The 25,164-nt window shown below is 39.2% G+C and overlaps 1 protein-coding gene across 13 annotated transcripts in view; it reads right to left on the reverse strand.

Moving 5' to 3' along the window:
• The window catches only part of MECOM (MDS1 and EVI1 complex locus), a 481,167-nt gene that overhangs the window by 214,460 nt on the left and 241,543 nt on the right, over positions 1–25,164 (reverse strand). Inside the window, exon 1 of one of the 13 annotated variants that reach the window (XM_081862141.1) lies at positions 761–866. The exons of the other annotated variants lie outside the window; for them this stretch is intronic. The gene's annotated coding sequence lies outside the window, so the exon portion shown is untranslated. Of the gene's footprint in view, positions 1–760; positions 867–25,164 lie in introns of those variants that run through there. 13 annotated transcript variants of the gene reach the window in all.

Here is a 25,164-nt window from a genome sequence, read left to right on the forward strand (position 1 = left end):
GGACGGAGTCAGGAAAGAAGTTGCTTCTACATTAAAAACGGGCCATACTTCCCAACAGAGGCCCACTGCTCCAAGGGTATATTCAGCCAAGAAGAGCTCCTCCACACAGTTCACTGAAATGAACAGGAGCTGTGCAAGAGCACATCAGATACAACTCCAGTTCATGTCCGTGTCTCAGAAGAGTACCCTAGCAGATAGCATCTTTGGAGTAGAAACACTTCAAAGAGATTTAATTTTAATACATCACTAAACACTTCATTCTTTAGGGTGCCTGTACTTGAAACCAGCCCCCTCCCCCAGGTGAAACCAGCCTAACTCACTACTACCTTTTGAACTCCCTTGGTTACAGACACCCATAGAGACGGTTCTAAGTTTTCAGAACACTCCTGACTCTGGCGGTCATCCAGACCGATACCAAATGGACAATATCAGTGAAAAACACCTGAACAAAAAATAGGAAGAGTTACCTTTCTCACAGTTACAACATGAGACCCAAGAAATTGTTTCTTTATTAAACATATTAGCGTCTCGGTACTGTTTACTTACTGATATCCTTGAAGGAATGGAATACAAAGATGAGGGTGTGAATGCTATCTGCCGTATCACTCCTTCCAGGCAGCTGGGACATCGTTTTATTTGCTTTATAGTAACTCATTGCCAAGTGCATACATAAAAGTTAAACAAGCTTTTTAAAAATGATAACGCTGAAAAGACAGTTTTGAAAAAAACATATCTCAACACAAAACAACTTCAAACTCACAGCTTAAAAGGGGTGAAGCAGAGGTTAGTGAAGAGGGTTCCTGCAGTTTGTCCTCTGAGCTATTCCAGTAAAAGTTAAGAGGGTGAGCTGCTTTCAGAACACACTGGCCTGGGTTGTAGGTGGAACTCTAGGACAGTAAGAGGAGGAGTTTGCACCTAAGGAAGAGCAACCTTCTCCTGGCAATGCCAGTATTCTAAAGGAATGCACGTCACCCACTGGTGAATGTATTTTATGCAGGTCTCTCTGTATTTTGTTACCTTTGCGGTTCTCACTGCTAAATCAAAGCTGAGAAAGAAGCAGCGCGGTGAGAGAAAGCACACATTAGCAAGCTCATGGTCTGAGGCTCGATCCCTGTCATCTCCCACTTAAAAAGAAAGCTGTCAAGTAACAGGACTTGAAAAGAACTCTGCTTGAGAAAATGGAAATCTGCTGTCAGAATGGACAACATTGGGCAAGTGGCCTGATCCACACTTTAAGGCAGTTTATAAGCCTGACTGGATACTATGTTTGGAGATTCTAGTTTAATGGAAAGTATTGGCAAGGCCTAGTTTTGAAACAGGATTTACTTTCTAATATCTATGCTTATTGCTAGAGCCCTATAATATAGAATGAAACAAATGGACTTTTCAGCCTGTGCTTATCAAACTTGAGAACCCTGATGCCAGCAATATTAAGAACAATTTTTCAGTTTGTACAAGTAAATCAATCCACCTACTGTACCGCAATGCCTCTGTCACTTCCCAAACATATATCCTTCTACTTCATGTTCAGCAGTGTTTCAGCCCAAAGTAAGATAATATTGTGCTAGTTCTCATGCTAGTTTTGAATATTTCGAATGATTATGTGATACAGCCCTACTGGGATTGTACAGATTCAAACTGCTGGTGGCAGAATAGGATACCTAACTGATTTCCTCTGTGTAAAATTCTCCACACTTCTGGATGTTACATTGCTCCGATACATATTTTAGTGAGAAGCTATTTTTGGAGAGGTGATTTAGTGCAAGAAAATGGAAGAAGAGAGGGTTCAGCACACACCCTTCCAATTCTACTGTTTAAAAAGTGACATCAGGGTAATGTTACATGCATTTAATGTTTAATCAGGCCATTATTATTATTATTATTATTATTATTAACCCTTCATCCTAAGATTCCAGGGTGAGTTACAACAACGTAAGTAATACAAATGAAAAACAAATAAAACCAAACCATGTACACCAAAAAGTAGCACGGTAGGAAAATGAATTGTAATCTAGGTCTCATCCTAAAGTATTTAGCTTTTTCTAAATGTGACTCATTTCTATTTTTCATTATCTCATGAAGAGGAACATTCAAACGGGAAATCCCTTCATCCTGACACTGCCGTTCACGTTGTGCAACACGGTTATCCTCAGTGTGTTATTTTGGCTTTAGGGCCAGATTCAACTAACCTGTTTCACTAGCACAAACCAGCACAATGTCTCCCACTAATGCAACTACATTTCTGCTTGCCCAATGGAATGATCCCCTCACTCTCCTCCCCCTGAGCCTCCCCCCCAATCCACTCAGGAAGATTGGGGGAAACCCCAGCACTGCACAGGAAGAAGAGAAAAGCAGGCAAGCAGAAATGTAGTTGACCAGCACGAGTAACTCCATCCTTTTACTGAGTTGCACAAAATTTTATCATGTGCCAACTCTGCAATTCTCTCAGTTTGTAAATGGGCAAGTGGGGAATGGCGTGAGGATTGGTACCATTCAGCGATTGCATGCAACTTGTGACAATCAGGTACACTGAATTAACTCATCCAAGCTCTTGCAAAAGCTGTCATGTAGGAATCCCCAGCAAAAACCTTAACAAAAATTATGTTCTTTCTCCTAGCCATAAGAACATAAGCACCGCCTTCTGGATAAGGGCAATGGCCCACTTAGTGCAGCGTCCTGTTCTCACATTGGCTAAACAGAAGCCCATGGCAAGCCCTAAAGCCGCAAAGCAGGACCCGAGCACAACAGCACTCCCTCACTTGTGATTCCCACAACTGGCATTCAGAAGCATACTGCCTCCAAAAGTGGAAGTAGATCACAGCCTTATCCACCATTAATTTGTCTAATCCTCTTTTAAAGCCATCCAAGATGGTAGCCACCACTACTTCTCATGGGAGCAAATTCCACAGTTTAACTACATGCTGTGTGAAAAACTACTTTGTCCTGAATCTTCCAACATTCAGCTTAATTTGATGACCCTGGCCTGTAGTATTATGAGAGAAGAGAAAATATTCTCTCTCCACCTCTCTATACTGTGGATACTTTTAAACACTCCTATCATGTCTTCTCTTTGTTTTTTCTCTTAACTTAAAAAGCCCCAGATGCTATGTAACCTTTCCTCAACCTTTCCAATCCCTTGATCATTTTCTGAACCTTTTCCAGTTCTACAATATCCTTTTTGATCCAAGGTAGCCAGAAGAGTACACAAAATATATAGTGTGATCATACCATAGATTTGTATAATGGTTAATGGTAAAGGATCCCTGGACAGTTAAGTCCAGTCAAAGGCGACTATGGGGTTGCAGTGCTCATCTCGCTTTTCAGGCCAAAGGAGCCAGACAGCTTTCTGGGTCATGTGGCCAGCAGGACTAAACCACTTCTGGCGCAACAGGACACCGTGACGAGTGCCAGAGCACACAGAAATGCCATTTACCTTCCCACCACAGCGGTACATCTTGCACTGGTGTGCTTACAAACTGCTAGGTTGGCAGAAGCTAGGATAGAGCAACGGGAGCTCACCCCGTCGTGCGGATACAAACTGCCAACCTTCCAATCAACAAGCCCAAGAGGCTCAGTGGTTTAGACCACAGTGCCACCCGCTCCCCCTTGCATAATGGTATTATGATATTGACAGTTTTACAATCAGTTCATTCTGATGAAGCATAGCATGGAATTTGCCATTTTCACAGCTGCTGCACACTGGGTCAAGATCTATGTCGAACTATCCACCACGACCCCACCAGTTCAAAACCTCATGAGCATGTAGTCATGGCTGGAACATTAAAACAAAAAAGCTGTATTTAAAATGAAGCTATGGCTGTGTCAGCCACTGATTCAGAAGTTCTCAGTGACTATACAAATCAAGGTCATTCATAATTGCCTCCATCTTTCCCATTCCCTCCCCAGAGAATAATTACTTTGATAAACAAAGTTCTGGTTTATTTTACTTCAGATGCAGAAACGTGCTGCTTTTAGAAAAACATTCAACTTTCTTCCTGCATTAGATGGTTAAGGAGAATATTAGCCAGTGTTCCTTTCACTGTGGAATTGCCATTAGCAGCCAATGTTCTCAACCATTTTCACAGTGGTGAGGAAGAATCCACTGTACTTTAAAGAACAGAACCCAAAATGGCTGGATGAAGCCCAGATTCGTTTTTTTAAAATGATCTTAACATTGCAGAATGCTGGGTATATTAAGGCAAATTAAGTGATTGCATGCATGGTGAAAGTGTTAGAATAAGAAAACTTTAGAATGCTGCTGAACATGTAATTTGGGAAGTGTTAAAAACCAAATCTACAAACCAAAAGTCTTCTTAACAAGGATTATTTTAATATTTGCAGAAAGCCGTTGACCAAGTGGTGAGAACTTCCTCCCTTGGGAGGGAATAGTCAAGCCAAGGACAGCCATAGAAAAGTCCTCAGAAAAGGTCCTCCCAATTGAGTGTATTTCCAGAAATAGAGGGACACATAACAGGGTCTCTGCAGATTATCTAAATAGGTGAGCATGCTTGCATATGAGAATATGGGCTTTCGCTTATCCTGGTTCTGAACCATTTGCACTTTAAAGGTTATCTGGTCCTTCAAACTGTGCCCAGAAACAAACTGGAAGCCAGTTAGTTGTTTCACAGACTCCGTTATTAAATTATCTATATAAAAGTAAAGTTCTGTCTGTTTCACAGGTGACATTACTTTCATACCATTATTGTTTCTGTAGAAGCCTTGTGCCTCATGTTACTCAGAAATGATGGCTAATTATATCCAAATATAGGCCAAGACCTGTCCCTTGATCTCAGGAATCATCATGGGAAATTTGTTATGATATGTTAAGCAGTGTTCAAATGCATAGCAAATGGACAACTAAACAACTTTCCAAGATATATAGCAGATTATACAAAGCAAGGTAGGTTGAGAGGGTGGGTTGTGTATATATATTTGTGTAATTGTGACTGAATAAGATCAATTTATGGTCAAAATTCATTTGGTATTTGTACAAAATATATAGTTTTTTAATTCTAGTGTCACACCAACCTTTGCAGCTATAATATTTCATAAAGTTGAAGGTGCTATATTCTGAATTGAGCATGGGCCAAAGTGTCAGAAACAGTCCCTCCACTTACTCTGGATGAGTTGAGAACTGGGCAAAAAGCTCTTCTCCACCCTCCTTCTACCCTGTGAACATCAACAAAAGATGTGATCGTTCTTCCATTATACATCTGCTCACTCTCATTTTACCTGCATTTTGGCTTCTACAATAGAATCAGCTGAATGAATAACAGAACATTCTGAGAAGATCACTGTTGCTGGCCATACTAAGGGGATTGGGGTTAAAAAAAGGTCCTTTGTCTGTGTCTTAGAGTGAGTGGCTGGGGTGCATATTAAGAGGAAGGCTCTGTCAAAACCTCTGTTGATGTTCACACTGGGGGATGGGGTTATAGATCCCCCTTTGGAAGTGAGCAGCTGAGATGTATAAGAAGGGAGTGCTCTGAATCACTGTTGGAAGGGGGTGTTAAGGAGACCCTTGCCTGTACCTTTGCATAAGAGAATGTAGTCTGTATCAAGGCTGGGACATAAGACTTGCTGCAACACAGTCTTGAAAAAAATGGCTTATTATCTTTCCAAAATGGACAGTGTAATAAAAAGTAAGCATCTATTTTGCAGAGTATCAATCACTTTCCTCCACTGGAGAATGACACTGATGGCATTTGTGTGTGTGTGTGTACAGACACACACACACACAGAGAGAGAGAGAGAGAGAGAGAGAGAGAGAGAGAGAGAGCAGCAGTGCTGCAAACATCTACAGCTTATACCAAATGACTTCTATTCTGTGAGGTTAAAATGTGTCCAAATGTGACTTTTAAAAAACGCAGTTGGGTGGACCACATAAATTGCCTTGTACCCAATAAAAACTCAAAAGCCTTTCCAGTTTCATCTTTGGGGTTCTAATCTTTTAAAAGCATGTTCCGATAGTATTCATTTGATTTGGGTGAGATTGCTCCTCTGAAGGAATGGCCTGTATGTGCATAGACACACTCGCACATGTGGAATTCCTTTTCAGTAATCCTCAAAGAGCCTTTTGATTTTTACTCCTGATTCGCCAGAAAAGTGTGAGTGAGCAACTGAGATGTGTCCTGGGATTTGGATGGCTCCAAGGTCACCACATACATTTACAGAGAAAACATATGGTTATAGCAAAGCTTTCTGCCGTGTTGTAAAGTGGATTTTGGAGGTGTTTTCCACAGGCTCTTACTCTCAAGTGGGTAAAAACTGTTGAATCCAAGGTGAGCAGAGGGAATTCTATAGTATATAAGGTAGCCTATCAACTATTTCCCCACATGATATCAGAGGCAGTTTCAAAGTTATTACTAGCTTCTGCTCCACTCATTAAGCTTATGCTAATTTTTTTCTGTTCATTTCTCATGGCTAAATTAAAGAAATTGATGTTCTCATAATGAATTATATAGGATTGCTATATGGCTAATTTTTGGACTATTTTTTAAAATTCATTTTAAAGCAAAGGTTTTATTTATTTTGAAAGGCCTGTTCCTTGGACACATATTTTAAAACATTTGCCTAAGGGAACATGATCGACGCTGATAGAACTGCTACTTTCTGAGCTGTGGAGAATTTTAAAGGAATATAGCACAGAAAGTGTGATAGATGTGCTTTCCTTAATTTTCTGCAAATTAACAAATCCCAAACATACCATGTAAGTTAGAAAGCCAATTTCTACAAATTCATTGTGAGCAAAATAAAATACACAAATAAGGGCTGCTTCCAGATGTGGGTTGTGTATCACAAATGGGTCGTTCAGATCTGAATTTTCTTTGTGTGCTACTGGCATGTAAGCCTTCCACATATTCTGTTTCTTCAGTCATGGATATTAAGTTATTATTCTGCTGTTTGCCATCCACTCCAGTGGTGAAGCTCTGGAATGTAACCAGGCTGTGCTTTCTTTCCCCTCCCTTCAATTGCTCTTCCAGTCTACACTCCTTTTTCAATCCTGGGAATGTGTGCAGGTATTTTTTACTAAAAAAACAACACAAAAACCACCAGAAGTATTCAAGAGCAAATGCTATTATCCCTTAGTTATAAGGTTTCACAATGTTCAAAAAATAGGCATGTCCTTTGGATGGGGGCAGAATATAAACTTCTATTTGGATTTAAATATATAGAGCAGGCATAGGCAAACTCTGTCCCTCCAGATGTTTGGGACTACAATTCCCATCATCCCTGACTACTTGTCCTGTTAGCTAGGGATGATGGGAATTGTAATCCCAAACATCTGGAGGGCCAGAGTTTGCCTATGCCTAATATAGAGAAAGACATAGTTATTGCACAAGAGTGATATTCAGAGTGATCTGCTATTTGATTTGGTGAGGGTGGGTGACAATATCCAATTTCTTTCTTAGGAATACCTTGTAGGGTGCTGTCACTATTAGCACCACAATCACACATTCTCTGAGGCACTCAAAAAAAAACACAGCAACAATGTAGTACTGAAATTATGAAAGAGACAAGACCTCTGTTTTCCTTTATCTGAAGTCCAGTGTATTTAGAGAAATTACAATACCCAAGGTAATCCCCACACATCTTAAAGAATAGACATATTTTATTTGGTATTGGGGTCCACCGGTAGCAAAATGGCTATGTTGTTCTCAGGGGGGGAGCAACTGGAAGTAGAGGTGATGAATGGACAAACCACACACACCTGAACGCAGTAATGAGCTCCCACACCAGCAGTGACTATGGTTATTTTTACTTCTCAGATTTTCCACAGTAAGAGAACACCCAGATTAAATGTTCTAAAAGTACTGGAGTCATTTAGATTAACCCCCCCCCTACATTTATATCCTACCTTTCCTCCAAGGATCTCAAGGTAGTGTACAAAGTTCTTCTCTCCTCAGGGATCCTGAAGATCCTCTAGTCCAACCCCCTGCAATGCAGGAAATATGCAGCTGTCCCATACAGGGATCAAACCTGCAACGTTATCAGCATCATGCTCTAACCAACTGAGCCATCCAGCGATCATATGTAGTATCTTGAAATAAAATTTGTTACATTTTGGATAGCACTGATTTTAATTTCTGAGATGTCTGGTATCTGAATATGACATACACACATACACACACATACACATACACACACACGGACACGAACACTTTTGTCTGGCTGATATATAAGCTCAGCTGAATTAATCCCTTCAGCATTGTACGTCACCTGCTGTAATCACATATGGAGGGGGTAATTAGCTGAAAGAGTCCTATTGTATTGAACCAAGCATTTATGCTAATTATCAGCTTTATTGACTGCTAATTCTAGTTCTCATGCAGCTACCCCAGGGTCTTTGAAAAAAGTAAAGCTGCTTTCATAAAGACCAAAAGGTAAACCAAAAGTCAGCAACCATTTTTTCTGGATTTGGGAGACCTCTTGTATTTGGCAACTGATGGCTTGCATGCATCACTATTATTTATTTATGCATCCATTCAGTTCCCATTCCAGTTCAGACCAGTCCCATCTACATTTTTTACCTTTCCTAATCATTTATAAAGCAGTCAGAGTTCCCAAGTCCCATACTAAAATTAAGCAATACTTTGTTGACTCTGATTTTCCTCGATTCACATGACTGGATTGCTAAAGGATGAGTCTGCACATCGTGGTTGACTACTTATTCATCTAGCAATTGGAATTATATAACCGTGCTGCTTTGGCATGTATCCAGGTTTTCTTTGTCAAGAAGACGTTGCCCAACCTGTTTCAACAGGGAAGAGCAGTTGTGGCACTGGGAGATTAGAATCTCTCCAAGCATCCCACTAACAGAATGAATAGCATTTTTCTAGGCAACATTCCCATCAGACCTAAATCGGTCTGCTTCACCGGAGATGGAGCTTGATCTCATAGAGTTATTGAGAAAACTTTTTAGATAAGATACAATAAAAAATGAACTTAACCTTAGATCAAGAGGGCTGGTGAGACTTCTGTGAGAGTGAAAAGATTTTAAAATACAACACATTTTGTATTAGGTTAATAATATTTTGTCTTATATTTCTTAAATTTAGGACAGCAGTGTCTTAGTGCACGTTCCAGTGGTAGTAGTGCTTTGTGGTAGATTGCTTCACACCAATGCTACTGACTTCCAGCCAATTTACAGCAGCTTTGCAGGAATGTAAGTCAGTAATAAAGGTAACTCGCAAGAGCCTCCCAGAGCTTGGTAAGCAAGTCCGAGAGTTTAAAAGTTTTTCTGTGCTGGGAAAACCCTGCACAAAAAGAGCTTTTACGCTCTTGGCCTTCTGCACATTTAATTTGTGTGATTTCAACTAGCCAGCGTTCAACCACATGAAGTTGAAATCATAGATGTTAAGTGTGCGTAAGTTGTGAGTTGCCTGTATATGCATTGATTTCAACCACTAGTGGTTACTACTTTCATTGTCCCAGGGACACAGTGAGTAAGGTAGGCTCAAAACAAGATGGAAGAAAATAAGTGTTTGTGATTTGATTGCATCATTCTGCCATCGATTTTCCGAACAGCTGTAACAATAGTTTGTGGTTGGACCAAATTACATATAATGCAGACATTAATTATCTTCAGCATACTGTATTTTATTTGTTTGACAGCAGCCTCAGATGGATCAAGTTTGTCGTGGCTGCCACAGTGGATGGGAATCTGTATTTTTGCTCTCCACTGATAATAGCTGCTTTTCCATTGGCAAAACAGTACAGGGAAACTGAGATAATCTCCCACCCACTGGTGCTGCACTGGGATCCCCAATTCCCTCCCCACTGAGGTGTGTTTGGCACCTTTACTATGCAGCTTTCAGTGAATGATGAAGATTCATCTCTTTACTTTGGCCTTGACATTTGAGATATGTTTTCAGGAGCCATCACATTCCTGTGAATGTAATTTGTTTTAACTGTTTTTAATACTGAATTTTAAATAGCTGTAACCTGTCCTTGGATGTGCTGGTGAAGGGTGGGTAATTAATAATAATCATAATAATAATGCTTTTAGCTAATGTGAAAGTCACTGGAAGTTGTGATCATGGATTTTCCTTGTCACATGTAAACTGATCCTCCCAACTGGAAAGTTTAACTAGTTTACAGAGCAGTTTTACGGAGGTCTGCAGGAGAGAATCAGTGGCAAAGGAACCTCAATTTCCTATGCTCTGCCAGGTTCACATCAGAGACTGACAAGCAGTTTTTGGTTTATGTTTGGATACCAATGAATGCCATTTTGAATCAAGATGGCAGGCTGAAAACATTCCAAATTGCATTGATTTGCACACCTACAAAGATATGACCAACAGATTTGGTGTGACAGTTCCTGAGATTGAGGAGTGGGTTTTGGTCTGCATTTGGACACTGTTGGGCGCCATGTTGAATCAAGGTGGTGGACCAAACCATTTCAAATTGCACAGATTTGGACAGGAAAAAATGCAGTCGCATTGACATTTTACCAATTAGAATGCAGTGCCTGTTAAATACCGTATGTGTAAATGGAAAGAGATGTGGGTCCCAGATTTAGTGAAACTTGGGGTGGGTTATTTGCCCACATTCATATTTCAGAGCATTCATTGTAAAGATCTTTGGCTTTGGCTCACTTGAACTGATAAAAAAATGAAAACTATAATCTTATGGAACAGCTTCATTTTCCCTACAGACTGGTTATCCAAGCCAATGGAAGTTTTAGGGCTTAACTAATAACATTGAGATTGAAGGAACTGTGCCCAAAAGTTTAAATCTAAATGCTGTCATTTACATTCTAATTTATCTGATGTAGACATTGTTCCATTTTGTTTGTTCCCTGCATACATCTGGATTTTGACATTGTCTGGTATGCAGTAACCTCATAATCATCTTGCAGCTTAAATTGCATTGCTTTAACTCTGTAAACTATATTAATGAATGCTGTCACTTTCCTTTTAAAGACAGCAGATACTAAACTGAATATATTGGTTAAATAGTAGAATAGTGGTTACATAAAGCACCATTTATAGGTGAAAAGCTGATCCTGCAAAAATAAAACAACAACAAAATGCCCAGTCATATGAAATTGGTACTTCAGCACTGGAATTGGATACCAAAGAGAGGACATGCTTCAAATGGTGACAGTCAAGCTAATTCAAAATCAAAACCTCATCCGCTAGCTACAAATTACGAGTTTAGTCTTTTATTCAGTGAGTGCAACCCTAAAGCTAAAGTGCACAGTACAATAAATAGTTACAGTACTATGAAAAGTGAAAAGGCTTGATTCAACTCCATCAATCCAACTAGGATCTTCAAAGTTAAAAGCTAACCCTTATTAACGGGTTAACATTTTGTTTTGAGGCATTTTTCACCTTTGTCCTGCTCATTATGTTTGTTCGTGTGCTCACTCCAATGAACACACAGAGGCCTTCCATATGAACATGTGTTAGTGAGTGTTAGTGAGAGATCATTCCCAGCCCTTCATTACAGTTCAGAAGTCTCCGTTAATTGGAGATGCTGGAGGCAGAGCCTGAGACTTTCTGTATGCAAAGCATGTGGAACAGAACCCTGCATTGACAGAGCTGTGTTGTCCATTGAAATGGATAGGGGAGCCCCCACATGTAGAGATTCCATGTGCCACTGGAACTCCTTTGCATGAAACAGGTAGATAGGTTTTGACTTTTGACGATTAGATGCCCACAATAAAGGCCACATACTGTATATTGTTGCTGCTGACAGATAATCACATGTGATCTGAAATTTGTTTTAAACTGTTTTTTAAATCAAATTTTAAATTGCTGTAACATGGCCTGGGTTCGGATGATGAAAAGGGATAATATGTTGAAATAAATAATAACAATATAAAACACTAAGTTTGTGTGTGTAAGGGAGAGAAAAACAGAAAGAATAATAGAAACATAGAATAGAAACATAGAATTGGAAGGGACCACGAGGGACATCTAGTCCAACCGCTTGAAATGCAGGGATATTTTCTCCAATGTGGGGCTCAAACTCACGATTCTGAGATTAAGATTCCCATTCTCTACCAACTGGGGCCAAATCCTATAAATGGAGAGCTTGCTTTGTTGTTGAAAATCTTAGTAATCCATCACAAGAGCCCTGAGCCACAAAGAAGAGTATGCAACATCTGCTCATTTTTATACAAATCTAACTTACAGAGATGAAACTGCATTCATGTAACATTTATTTTTTCAGATATTGTATGATTCCCTCCTCCCTATTTTGTTGCATTAAAAGTTTATGTGGCAAAGTAGCTGTGATGTCTGACCCCTTGACCTTTTACACAGGGAAGTTAAAATTCCAGTTAAATAACCCACTGTTCCATGCCATTCAGAGGAAACCATCTTTTCAAAAAATATGACAGAAATTCTTGTAATAACATTTCCTGAGTACAATCTAGAGACTATTTTGGGGAAACAGTATGAAGTCATAGAAGCAGTGTTATTACCTATGAAGTGTGTGAAATATTAATAAGAGCAATATTCTTTATCACCAAAGAAAGAAGAAACCCACAAAGGGCTCCATTATATTATTTCCTTGATTAAAGTTAGTTAACACTTTGAAAACATAGCACCTTTCCTCCTGAAGGGCATATTAAACAGCAAGGTGAGCACCAGAACTGTGGGTGGGATATCTAAGGTGAATTTCTCTGCTTTCCCCCTGACTGTTAGCATAAGAAAATACCATCCCAATCTTTGTGGTTTTCCTTTTTCAAGAAGAGAAAAAGGAACTACAAAGCTGGACACACAGCCTTTGTAAGCCCACTCCATTTTCATAACCTGTTATTCTTTCCCCCTGGAAATACAAGTAGTTACTGGCAATAATGTGTGTTTTTTTAAATGAAACAATTAACATCTGTCCACCTTAAGCACTCCATTGTTTACTACATTGTTTTCTCAGGTCAGCTGGTCAGGCGTGATCTGAGTTATAGGTCAGACACATCTGAAGGGCTACAGGTTAGCTACAGTCTCTCAGCCCTAGTCTCTCTCTCTCTCTCTCTCTCTCTCACACACACACACACACACTCACACACACACACACACACCTTCCCCAGAGACCGTCACACTAGTAATAGTGAAACTCACTAGTCTGAAGGATAGGACTTTTATTTTTACACTAGTGTGTGCACAATGTTGTAATTGACCGCTAGAACCTTGTGTAACTCTAGAACAATAAACACTATTGATACTGCTTTAAGAGCTACTTATGCCATCAGAGCCATCAGTGTAAATATTGTAAATCACACTGTATCTAGCTCTGGTACTATTTAAAAGATGCTCCATTAAAATACTGCACCTCTTTCCTGAAAGGTTGACATATTACTGCCCATGTCCTACTTGAAGTGATAAATTGTACTGAATGACTGAGTAGGTTATCTTGTTCTAGAAATGGCCAATGTATGAGAATGAACTTTGACCTGTTTAAATGAGGTTTAATACTTATTGGCACAGACCTGGAAGCGGTTCTCTCTGTGACCTGCTGAATGAATGCAATCATGTAAGTTAAATAACTACGTACAATGGGACTATGATACATATAGAACTGTTTGTTTCCTTATTCATTGGCACAGAGTGAACAACAGGAGTTCTACTAAAACTAAATTTGGGGGTAGGGTAATTACTGGGTATTCTTAAGATTTCACTGGTAACAGTATATGATTTCCGTATCAAATAATTGTGAGCTTTAATATGAAAGCATTTAGATGCAAAGAAAAAACAAAAACCTCCTAACTACTATTTCAAGACAAATAGGTTCAATTTGAGCTGTTCAATTTCATTTAACTTTTCCTCTTTGGCTCATATCATCAATTCTAAAGGGCCTTTCCACATGATAATTCAAAGAGTTCTTTCCTTTGTCAATAAAATATCCACCCCGCTCCTGATAATACTTACCTAAACTTGTTCCTCTCAAAATTTCACAGCTCTTTCACCCAAACAGGAACATCAAAAATTGTTTTAGGTGAAACATAGTAACAAATCTACTGTATGTGAAATACAGCAGGTGAAGATTCTAGTCTTGATGATAGGCTGATGATAACCTCATTGTGGGGCAATGTTCCTTTTAGCTGAAAGTTTAACTGATATTCCTTACCCACTCTTTTATTTAAACATCTGGCCAGAATGTGAGATGCTAGCTCTAGTGTAAGGGGGAGCGGGGTTTCCGCAGCTTCCAAAAAATTACTGAGAAATAAATTCACCCTAAGGTTATGAAAATGATGAGGCACTGCTTTTGAATTTGCCACACTGATTAAAAAGTGTCTCACTTACAATAATAAATTATCATTGCTGTTGTTAAAAAATGGGTCCTAGTGCATAGTATACAAGACAGTTGTGCAATAGTCTAAAATACAAAGAAGTCACAAATGCTAAAGGTGGGTACATATAAATTAATCCTGACAGTAGTCCATGGAATTATACGCTGCATTTTTCACAGTTACATTGTACTCAAAGCAGTTCTCAGAGGAGGTAATGTAAATGCAACAACCATATAATACAGAACAGCAGTTTCCCCCAACCTGGTCCCTTCCAGAATTTTTGGACTATTATTCCCATCAGCCTTGATACTAGCCATAGTGTCTGGGGTTAATGGGAGTCATAATTCCAATACCTGGACAGCACTAGATTGGAGAAAACTGCACAACCCTACTGTCCAACAATTAACTGCTCATTTTAAGTTTAAATGAACATAAAACACACTAATAGGCCAGTTAAAAATATGAAGTACCAATAACATCGCGCACACATTGAGCAAAAACTAATATATACATCCATATAGAGGCTTCCATCTTGGTTTTGTTTTAAACTTCTGGAAACAGGGCTTATTGATCTGGAGGTCACACTGAACTTTGCATATAAGGACTCAGCCCTGGACACTTTAAAATAATGCTATTTTTTAAAAGGAATTATATAGCATGTTTCAAGTGATTGAAGGATTTCATGCATACCCTCCAACATTTCGTAGATTAAAATAGGGACACTCCAAAGTCCTTTGTCCCCAACATTCCACAAGGATGCACTCTACTCCTGGTGGATAATAATCTGAAAGAAAAGGGGTTGTTTGTTTGTTTTGTTGTTACATATATATTAGAAACATGTAATTGTACTTCAGTATTTTATCAACAATTCAAAATATACCTTTGAAGCTACAGCAAAAAAATATATATATATTGGCGCCTTCGGGCTTGTGTGCATGCATTTACCTACATACGCTCCAGCAATAAAATACATGTGCCATTCAGAGATTTAACTTTTAGGGAATTGAGGAAGAGAGTTGAATCCTGAAGAATGGCTACCCTAGCACCTCAAACTAATATTTCCCCCACCCAATAAGGCATCTACAAAGAGAAAAACCAGAGACTAAACAGTGATTTACTGTGGGCAAGGATGGGGAAATTGCCTACTGCCTCTCCTGCTAAATGAAGACAATTGGAGCATATGGGGATATCACCTTTTCCCAGAACCTGAAAATGTATGACTACCAGGTAGGCTTTAGTCCTGGAACCTGAACCACTACCTAGAAACTGTCAAGGACTGATTTATGTATGAATGCATTCACCAACTTATCATATGATGGATAGAAGCTGAATATGTGAAACAGTATTGAGTTTGAGGTGATGTCAGGCCAGGTGATATGAGAGTTTTGTGAGCCCATTTGAAAAACAACTCATTTTGTCACCCCCTCAGTGTTGACACCTGAGGTGAACCACCACCACCCCGCACCCCCTTCCTCTTCTACTGGCTTGACTACTGTAATTCGCTCTATGTGGGGCTGCCCTTGAAGCTGTCCCAGAAACTCCAGCGGGTGCAGAATGCTGCAGCGAGACTCCTCACGGGGTCTCTGCCATGGGAGCATATTCACCCAGTGCTTTTCAAGCTGCACTGGCTCCCGGTGGAGTACAGGGTCAGATTTAAGGTGCTGCTTTTGACCTTTAAAGCCCTTCACGGCCTAGGACCCTCGTACCTACAGGACCGCCTCTCCCGGTATGCCCCATGGAGAGCCTCAAGGTCCATAAATAGCAACACCCTAGTGGTCCCGGGCCCTAAGGAAGTTAGATTGGCTTCAACCAGAGCCAGGGCCTTTTCAACTCTGGCTCCGGCCTGGTGGAACGCTCTGCCTCATGAGACCAGGGCCCTGCAGGATCTGATTTCTTTCCGCAGGGCCTGTAAGACAGAGTTGTTCCGCCTGGCCTTTGGCTTAGAGCCACTTTGATTCCCTCCCTCCCTCCCTCTCTCTTTTTTTTTCTTTTTTTTTTTCTTTTCCTTCTCCTCCTGCGATGAGGCTACATTTTAATATTTTAATGTTCCATTATTTTAATGTTGTATTTTATTTTTGTTTTTAAGTTTGTAATCATTCATCTTGTTTTTATTATTGCTTGTAAGCCGCTCTGAGCCCGGCCTTGGCTGGGGAGGGCGGGGTATAAATAATAAAAATATTATTATTATTATTACTGGCCACCCCACAAGCAGGCAGCAACATTATTTCCTGGGGAATGGGGGATAAACTGGATTTTTTTAAAAAAAGATCTTCAGCAACTTCCAAGACTAAAAGGGAGAGTGCTGAGAGGCCCCACAGTGCCACTGTGCACAGGAAACCACCCAGCCCCCAGCTCAATTTTCTGGTCATCAAAGGCAGGCAAGGTGTGCATGCCCGCAAGGGTGCATCGCCACCCCGGAAAAGTGGGTGGGATTAATGGGATCTGCCGAGAGAGAGCCGCTTCCCAGCGCCCTCCCCATTTTACGTGAATTCATGTATATGCGCTGAGTCCAGGAACGTAACCCCCACATATGGGGGGGAGGTGCCTGCCTGTACTGCAGTCATCTCACAAGAAACATCAGTATGTGCAGTGACACAAATTATCCCTTGTTTTTCTGTTATACTGAGCTTTCAGGCTTATCTAATGAATCTACAACTGAACCCAAGTCTCCCAGATCCAGGTCCAGCCAGTTATTCATAAGGACACTACAGGCAAGTATATTGTAGATGTTTAAAAAAATGCTTTCATATTATTTTTCCTGCAAAATTTGGCTTACCCAATGGTGGTGGTGGTTTTATTTTTTAAAATTCCCCCTTAATTTTGTGCTATATAAGAGCAGGTACCATTTTTCACATATTTAACCAGTAATAACTTTTATCACCATGAATTTGCTATTGATTACTTCTTTAACAACAAAATGCATCACAAACAGAAATGAATGAAGCTGTCGAGGAGAAAGTTCTATAGTGGTTTTACTGTCAATGCCTGCCATAAATAACCATGACATCATATGAGTCTTATCTACGGGTTGCTGTTCCTGATCGATGGGATCACTCTGGTAGTGTAAATAGCTTCTAATGTCCCATCTTCCACCTTCAAATAGGTTCTGATTATTTATGATAGCTGTTAGGTTACAAGTCTGAGCTGTGGCCTGGATTTATTTTCTACTTATGGCTGCTGTGGATTTCAAGTTAGATAGGATTATTTTTTAGTTAAGATGATGAACTGGGATAAAACTGTCATGAAGCCTGGAAAACCTGTGTCTCATATACTCTCTGTAACAATTTGACTGTGAAATCCAAAAAAACCTTGAAGGCTTTCTTTTTCATTAAATCACACAGCACATTATTATTTAAAAAAGAAAAAGAAGACATCTAGCCTAAGACTGTAACCAGTTGTTATCAATCAGGCATGATAGGCCCACCACAATCTATTTGCAACGCACACACTTTAAATTGAATAAAAGTCATGTCCTTCCACCTTGCTATTAAAGTCTGAGCTATATACCCCATATTCCTTGCTAAAATTGTCATGAACATTTAAAAGCCCTGCAACCAAATGTCCTCATTTTTCCCATGATGACAATGAAAAAGCACCTTTTTTTACACATTCAGTCAAACAAACAAAAAAATTATACACTCCAGAGTAGCAGAAATTTGTAAAAATGATAGATTAACTATTTCTTAAGGTGGGTCATGAGCATAAACTACTCATTTAAGGCAATTTTAAAAACCTCTCTCATACACGCATAAACACAGTTAATTAGCTTTTACTCCTACATAAAAACGGATCTGGAAACAGATGTTAACACTGATTTTAACTTACCACTTTCTTGGAAAACAGAATAGTGGAGTCAGGTCCACTTTAACAAATTCATTATTTATATTTCCACAGTCACTCAAAGTTCTTCCCTTATCTTCTACTTAGGAAGTGCAGTCAGTCAAGAGATATTCTAAAAGGGAACAGGTCATCTTGCCAGCATCAACAATAATTAATATATGGTTAGCATTCTATGGCTAATTTGTCTAAAAGAAACATCCTTAATGGCCATGAGAGGGGAAAAATCGATGAAAACAAAATGACAACGTGATGAACACACTGATATTCTCATCCTTCACTGACCTTCTCAAGCTGTTCAATTTTAAAGACACATCCTGACACAGTCCATTATTTTACACGCATCTCATACAAATCACGTCTTGTGGATTATAAGCAATTTAGAGATGTCTAACATTAATAGGGGGGAAATCACACCTGAAAAACCTTGATGCCATTTATTTCAATTGCCTAAGAGTATTGTATGCTCATTGAGCTGCATTCGAACACACATCCCTAACATACCTAAACAATTCCCCTTCATCTCAAGTGGTGAAATGAGATACATGACAAGAGAAGACACCTGATGCCACTGCTGCCAAATTTATTTGCTGAATGGGGGACCAACAGATACATATCACAGAGGACCAAGACACATCTCTCTCTCTCTCTCTCTCTCTCACACACACACACACACACACACTCCAGGTGATTGCAGACTCACTGATGCCAAATGAATAAAAATTATGTGAAACACACACACACACACACACACACACACACACAAAACAGAAACAAAATTCTGAGGCGATCTACAATACATGGAGAATGAACATGCCATTATGCAACAGTTCATAGAACTATTGTCTCTTCTTTAACATGTAATAAAGCAAGCCAGTAATTTAGTACAGTGGTACCTCTAGTTATGAACTTAATTCGTTCCAGAGGTCTGTTCTTAACCTGAAACTGTTCTTAACTAGAGGTGTGCTTTTGCTAATGGGGCCTCTTGCTGCCGCTGCGCCACCGGCACACGATTTCTGTTCTCATCCTGGGGCAAAGTTCTCAACTTGAGGTAACTCTTCCAGGTTAGCGGAGTTTGTACCTGAAGCATTTGTAACTCGAGGTACCACTGTATATAAATTAAGCCCATATAACTTTAGGATGTTCCAGTCACTATCATAAGGGGTGATATGATAGCCATGTTCAAATATATAAAAGGATGTCACATAGAGGAGGGAGAAAGGTTGTTTTCTGCTGCTCCAGAGAAGCGGACGCGGAGCAATGGTTCCAAACTACAAGAAAAAAGATTCCACCTAAACATTAGGAAGAACTTCCTGACACTAAGAGCTGTTCGACAGTGGAATTTGCTGCCAAGGAGTGTGGTGGAGTCTCCTTCTTTGGAGGTCTTTAAGCAGAGGCTTGACAACCATATGTCAGGAGTGCTCTGATGGTGTTTCCTGCTTGGCAGGGGGTTGGACTCGATGGCCCTTGTGGTCTCTTCCAACTCTATGATTCTATGATTCTATAATGCAGTGTTTCTTAAACTTGGGTCCCTAGCTGTTGTTGAACTACAACTCCCCTCATCCCTGACCCCCTGCTAGCTAGGGTTGATGTGAGCTGTAGTCCAACAACAGCTGAGGACCCAAGTTTTAGGTCCACACACTCCACTCCTCAGCCTATGCAAAGGATAGGTAGGTTCTTAACCTCAAAACAGTATCAGAAATGGGTTGCCTAAAGCCACAAGAGAATGTTTTAGGTTTGAAACCATTTGAACAATAATGTCACACCCACTCACATTTTAAAGGACTGTATGAACACCAACTTGGAAATCGTATCATGGAGAACTTGTTTCTTTGTGGTAAAGAAGGCAACATGCTTCTTTATGTAGGCTGTCCCCATATGCGTTGTCAAAAACAGAGATTAATAGGTTAAACAGGTCTGCACTAAAGCAGCACATTGCTAGTTTGTATGTAATGTAGTAATAATTAGGAAATTTAAATAGAGAATACATCTCGCCACAGCAAGAAGACTCAGTCTGTTGTTCAGGTGTGAACTGTTGGTGGGCAGTTTCAAACTCAAGTCTTCTTATGGTACTTTATCTTCCAACTGGACTTGAATCAGACAACTCTTCCAACAGAGGATCGTCTCCTGTAGAGTAGGACACATGGCCACCCTATCTTTAAAAGCAGCTTCTTGGCCTTGCCCCAGAGGGGTAGTTGTATATTTCTCCTTTAGGAGATACATATTAATTTGGTGGTCATGTTGGCAGAGTGAATTCTGCCCCTGGGAAACATATGCCTCTCCTTTCACTCTGGGCAACATCTAGAAGTCTGGTAAGTGGAAGCACAACTTACTCCTGCTACCTCTCTTGCTGCTTTTCTAGAATGTCCCAAGCAGTTTGTAAGCTATGTAAATTTCCAGCGTGCGTCCGCCATGTTTTTGTCTACACTGGAAAAAATGCTTTAATCACAATCTCTGTTTTTAAAAATACCTTCACAAAGTGAATTGGGACACCTCCTGAGAGCAATAATGACTTAGCAAGTTTTGTTTGGAGATTATTTTTAGCCCATATCTAACCTTCCCCCACTGGAAGAGTAACTAGTGTTTATTATATTTTCTATATGTCCTCAATTTCATATTGCTTAGTTTAGTTAAAAACTTCATTATACCAAATAGGTCTCATGCACTTATCACTGGTGTTTAAAAATATTAATGAGTGTCCAAGACAAGAGAAATAAAAGTAAAAAGCAAACAAATTTGGCTTTGTTGCCAAAAATCTGAATAGCATTTTAAAAAGCAACCATGGAGTAAGCCTCAAAACCAGTAGTATTTACCCTGCAGTCATTAAACCAGTTTGGTTGATAATTCAGGCTGGACCCCCAACATCTCAAGATTTCATTTCTCCACACCATCCAAACAAGTTTCAAATTATATTTGGTACATCTTAATTTAATTTTAAAACACTATGCTAAGAATTCAAGGATCGTGGCCGTGAGACAATGGCGGTTTTGTCACATCTAGGCACTAGTAGCCACACAGGAAGTGGGGACAAGTCCAGCTAGCCGATGCCAGGGGTGGATGATTTATTGCTTAATGTTTGCAGTGGCAATTGGCCCCCTTCCCGCTGTCACTCATGCCTTGCAAAGATTCTGTCCTAAAGAAGAGGTTCCCCCCTGGTAAAAAGAGATTACAATGCTTGTCATAAAGTGTCTTTTAGAAGAGGGGAACGGGTATGAAAATGGCCAAAGAAAGGAAACAATCAGAAGAGACGAGAAGATGGATGTTCTGTAACCTTTTCTCAGAGACCCGTTTCTTCTGCTTTTTCTCCTGTCTTTAGCAGGTTTTTGTTTTGGCTGATGACAATGCGTAATAGCCTGATAAATTGATTTTGTGAGTCCCCTTTCTCATCTCTTGAGAAGACACTAACTCATTGGGACTTCAGAGGGCTCTCAGAGGCAGAAGACAACAATTAGTTTGTTGGGGATGTCAGAAAGGAGCTTCAAAGTTTCTGGCCAGGAAAAAAAATCCTTTCTGACATATCAGGGCTGACAATGTTGGCAGCTGCTAGAAACTGTGGGACTGGAAACTCCCTCTGAATCCCTCCGGAGCACGGAAAACCGGCAGCATGTTTGCTCTGTATGTTGCTCTGGCCTCTGGTACATTTTGTTTACACCATGGCATTTTGTTCATTCACCAAAGGTTTCTACAAAGGGAAAGACACATTAAGCAGATGTATAAAACTATACTTCAACAACCATCAAGGTTCAGAAAGTGCAGAGAAACTGCTTGTGTCTCCCCCATCCCTCAACATGTCTTCCTCATGCTTTTCACTTCCATGGAGAGTTATTTCACTATATAAAAATATACAAAAAAGGCTTGATTTTTATTAGTAATATGTGGAGCACAATTCCCGAAGATAAAGATCAATGTACAGAAAGGAATATGAGGCTTTTTTTCTTTATTATTTTATACTGCATTACATCATATCAAATGTATGATGTCTTACCATAGGCATGCAACCAGCACATATTAGCATATTTGGGAGTTAACATTCTATTAACTTGGTTCACACAAAAACGTTATTTTGACATAAAACAAAATGTGTTTCATTCTCCTTGAAAAAAGGAAACAAACAAAAACACCCTGGCAATTAAAATGTTTCTTTCACTGCAACCAGCTAAACATATTTGCTTCATAATGCCAAATGGTAGAACACTTTTGTTTAAACTATTTTATTTTTCTTATGATGAAAGCCTTATTTCCGACTGCTCCTTAAATTGACTTGTGTATAATGAGCACATTGTAGCACAAGCATCAAAGAATACCAGAGAGTTCAATAAGAGAATTTTGCTAAATTTGAAGCTTCTATGTCAGTCTGTGAAACAAGGGATATGAACCAAATGTACAAAAATTTTTTTGATCCTATGAAACATTGTCTATATATGCAAAAGTAATTTATTACCAAATTCCACACATTATTAGAATTGTGTAGTATTGTGTTAGGAATCTTCCTTAGAAATCTTTCATTTGTTTCAGATTACACAGGGCATTTCCCAAGAATTGCATCAAACTTACTCAGTATGCATATTACTAAGTAGTCACAAAGAGGGTTACATGAATTATAATGTGAGAACTGTGAAAACTCTATTGATCATGCTTTATAAACAGTTTATCTGAGCACAATCTATTAGTCTATCCATATGTCTATCTAAGAGAGGGTACTACATACAATCAATACTGCCTAATATGTCTGTTTCCATGATTAATTGCCATTTTCTAATTAGCTTTAGACAATAACTGACATGTAACTAATGGGTTTTACAAAAAACATGCTTTAATTGAAGGGTGGCCAGTTTAAAAGAAAGGATGTGGAATTTAAGTGTATTAACATGAATATATAATACAACTCTTTTAAACTTGCAGAGAAAAGATGTTGAGGTTTACAGTTTTGTAGGAGTATAGAACTACAAATCTGTGCATGCTTTCCTAGGAATAAATTCCACTGAAAACAGTGAGACTTCTAAGTAAACATATAGAAAACATGTATAGGGCTGGTTTGTAAATTAATTTGCAGAAATTATAATTTAATGAAAGTATATAGTAGGATAATGATCACCTAGCCATTCTCTATCTTTGAAAAGCAAATCCCTTTAAATAATAGTAATTTAAATACCTCCCACCAGGAAGTACAAGTTAATTTTATACTATCATGTGGATAAACATTAGGAAGTATAGACAACAGAACCAACAAATCCTAATTCATTTTACGAATGGAGCAGCAATCTATCTGACAGAACAGAAAATGTGTTTTTTATTTTATTTTTTTAATTATGCACCATCATTTGATCACACTGTTAATCAAACAGATCCAACTAGCCCTTCCTTCAGTTGCTAGAGTGAACTGAGTTCCATTGAATTTCACAAACTCTTCAGCACAACAGGAGACTTTTAAAATGCAAACCCTCTAAAATTTAGCAGCACCCCTGAGAGCCACAAATTGAGAGAGATTAATTCTGTGCCCCTGAACCCCTCATTACCAAGAGAGCTGAAGTAGGTCAAATGCAAGTTAATCTGTTAAATTCCACTTTTGTGCATGGATGTTAAAGCAGCCAGCGTGTTGGCAAATGTCTTTAGGCTAAACTGCAAAATTTAATAAATGCATTCCAGGTTAGTAGGGAGTATAATTCCAGTTAACACACTTTAAAAGCAAGACAACCTCTTAACTAGCAACATTGTCCAGAAAAATATATGCATATTTGTATACTGAAACAAAAGTAATAGTGTTACAAATAGATCACATAACAGCCTCATATCCACGAATAATGAAAACCTTATGTTTAGGAAGCTATTTAAAGGTTTGATTATGATAATGACTTCTGGTTATGGGATGAACTTTTTGTAATGACAAAGGCAGCAAAATGTGCAATATTCTTCAGGAAGATGAAGCTGCTCCAACACTTTTAGATTCTAGCATAAACATCAGAAATAAAGTGTGTGTGTGTGTGTGTGTGTGTGTGTGTGTGTGTGTGTGTGTGTGTGTGTGTTTTTCTCTAGGAATCACTACCAGTGTTCAAATTTTATCCAATGTTTTTGGAGAAAAAGAGTTAGAAAAGCTAAACTTTCACAAATTTTACCATTGGTCTAAATTTCAGTTGCAGATAAATTAAGTAGGGAGAAAGACAAAAGATTTCTGTGGAGGTCAAAGTCAGGTGTTCAGTTGATCTGGTTTTAAATCCAGCTTGACCTACATATTTGTTTCCAATGTTTGTTTTGGTCATGTGGCTGTATATTTCCATTTTAGAACTGCAGCAGCCTATTTTAAAAATCACACACATTTAAATGCATTGTCATATGCACATCACATAATTAACAGGTTTTAGATTTAGAATTTAAGCTACAGTTTTACAGCCCTAACATTCTCAGTGTGCAGACACATTATCCACTCACTGGGCTCTTTCTCTCTCTCCCATCCCGCCCAACTGGCATGTACACATGTACAAACAGGCACCACATTATTACAAACTGGGGAAACCCAGCCAGATGGGTGGGGTATAAATAAATTATTATTATTATTATTATTATTATTATTATTATTATTATTATTATTACTACTACTACTGCTACTACTACTACTACTACTACTACTACTACTACTACTACTACATGGAGTGGAAGCCTGTGGTAGTCTCTATGCATATGTTAAGTCTCCTATGGGAGTCCCTCTGCACTTGGGCACTGCATGCACACTGGGTAAAACTCAGACCTTTAGGATTTAGATGTAAGCTCCTTCTGGACATAAGTCTGTATTTTGTGCTAAGGAATCTGTCAAACATTATCCTGTGCAACACTACCGAAGGTCTTCACTTCCTCCTCAAGTAAAGCAGGTTAAGAAGAAGAAAAGGGGGGGGGGGAGCCTGTTCCCAATGGAACAGGACCTAGCCCGGTATATCAGCAGAGCTATAAGAAATGCCACTCAGCTGCGTAACATGGAAGAATTTTTAGAGGTTCTGGGCCATATACTTCCTTCTCAGACCCATGCATAACTTTCCTAGATGTCAACAAGAGTTGCACACGTTGACCGAAGGCATTCTATTTCCTGTAGTGGCTTCCCT

This window comes from Podarcis erhardii, assembly GCF_964252035.2.
Source record: "Podarcis erhardii genome assembly, chromosome: 5".
NCBI lineage: Eukaryota > Metazoa > Chordata > Lepidosauria > Squamata > Lacertidae > Podarcis > Podarcis erhardii.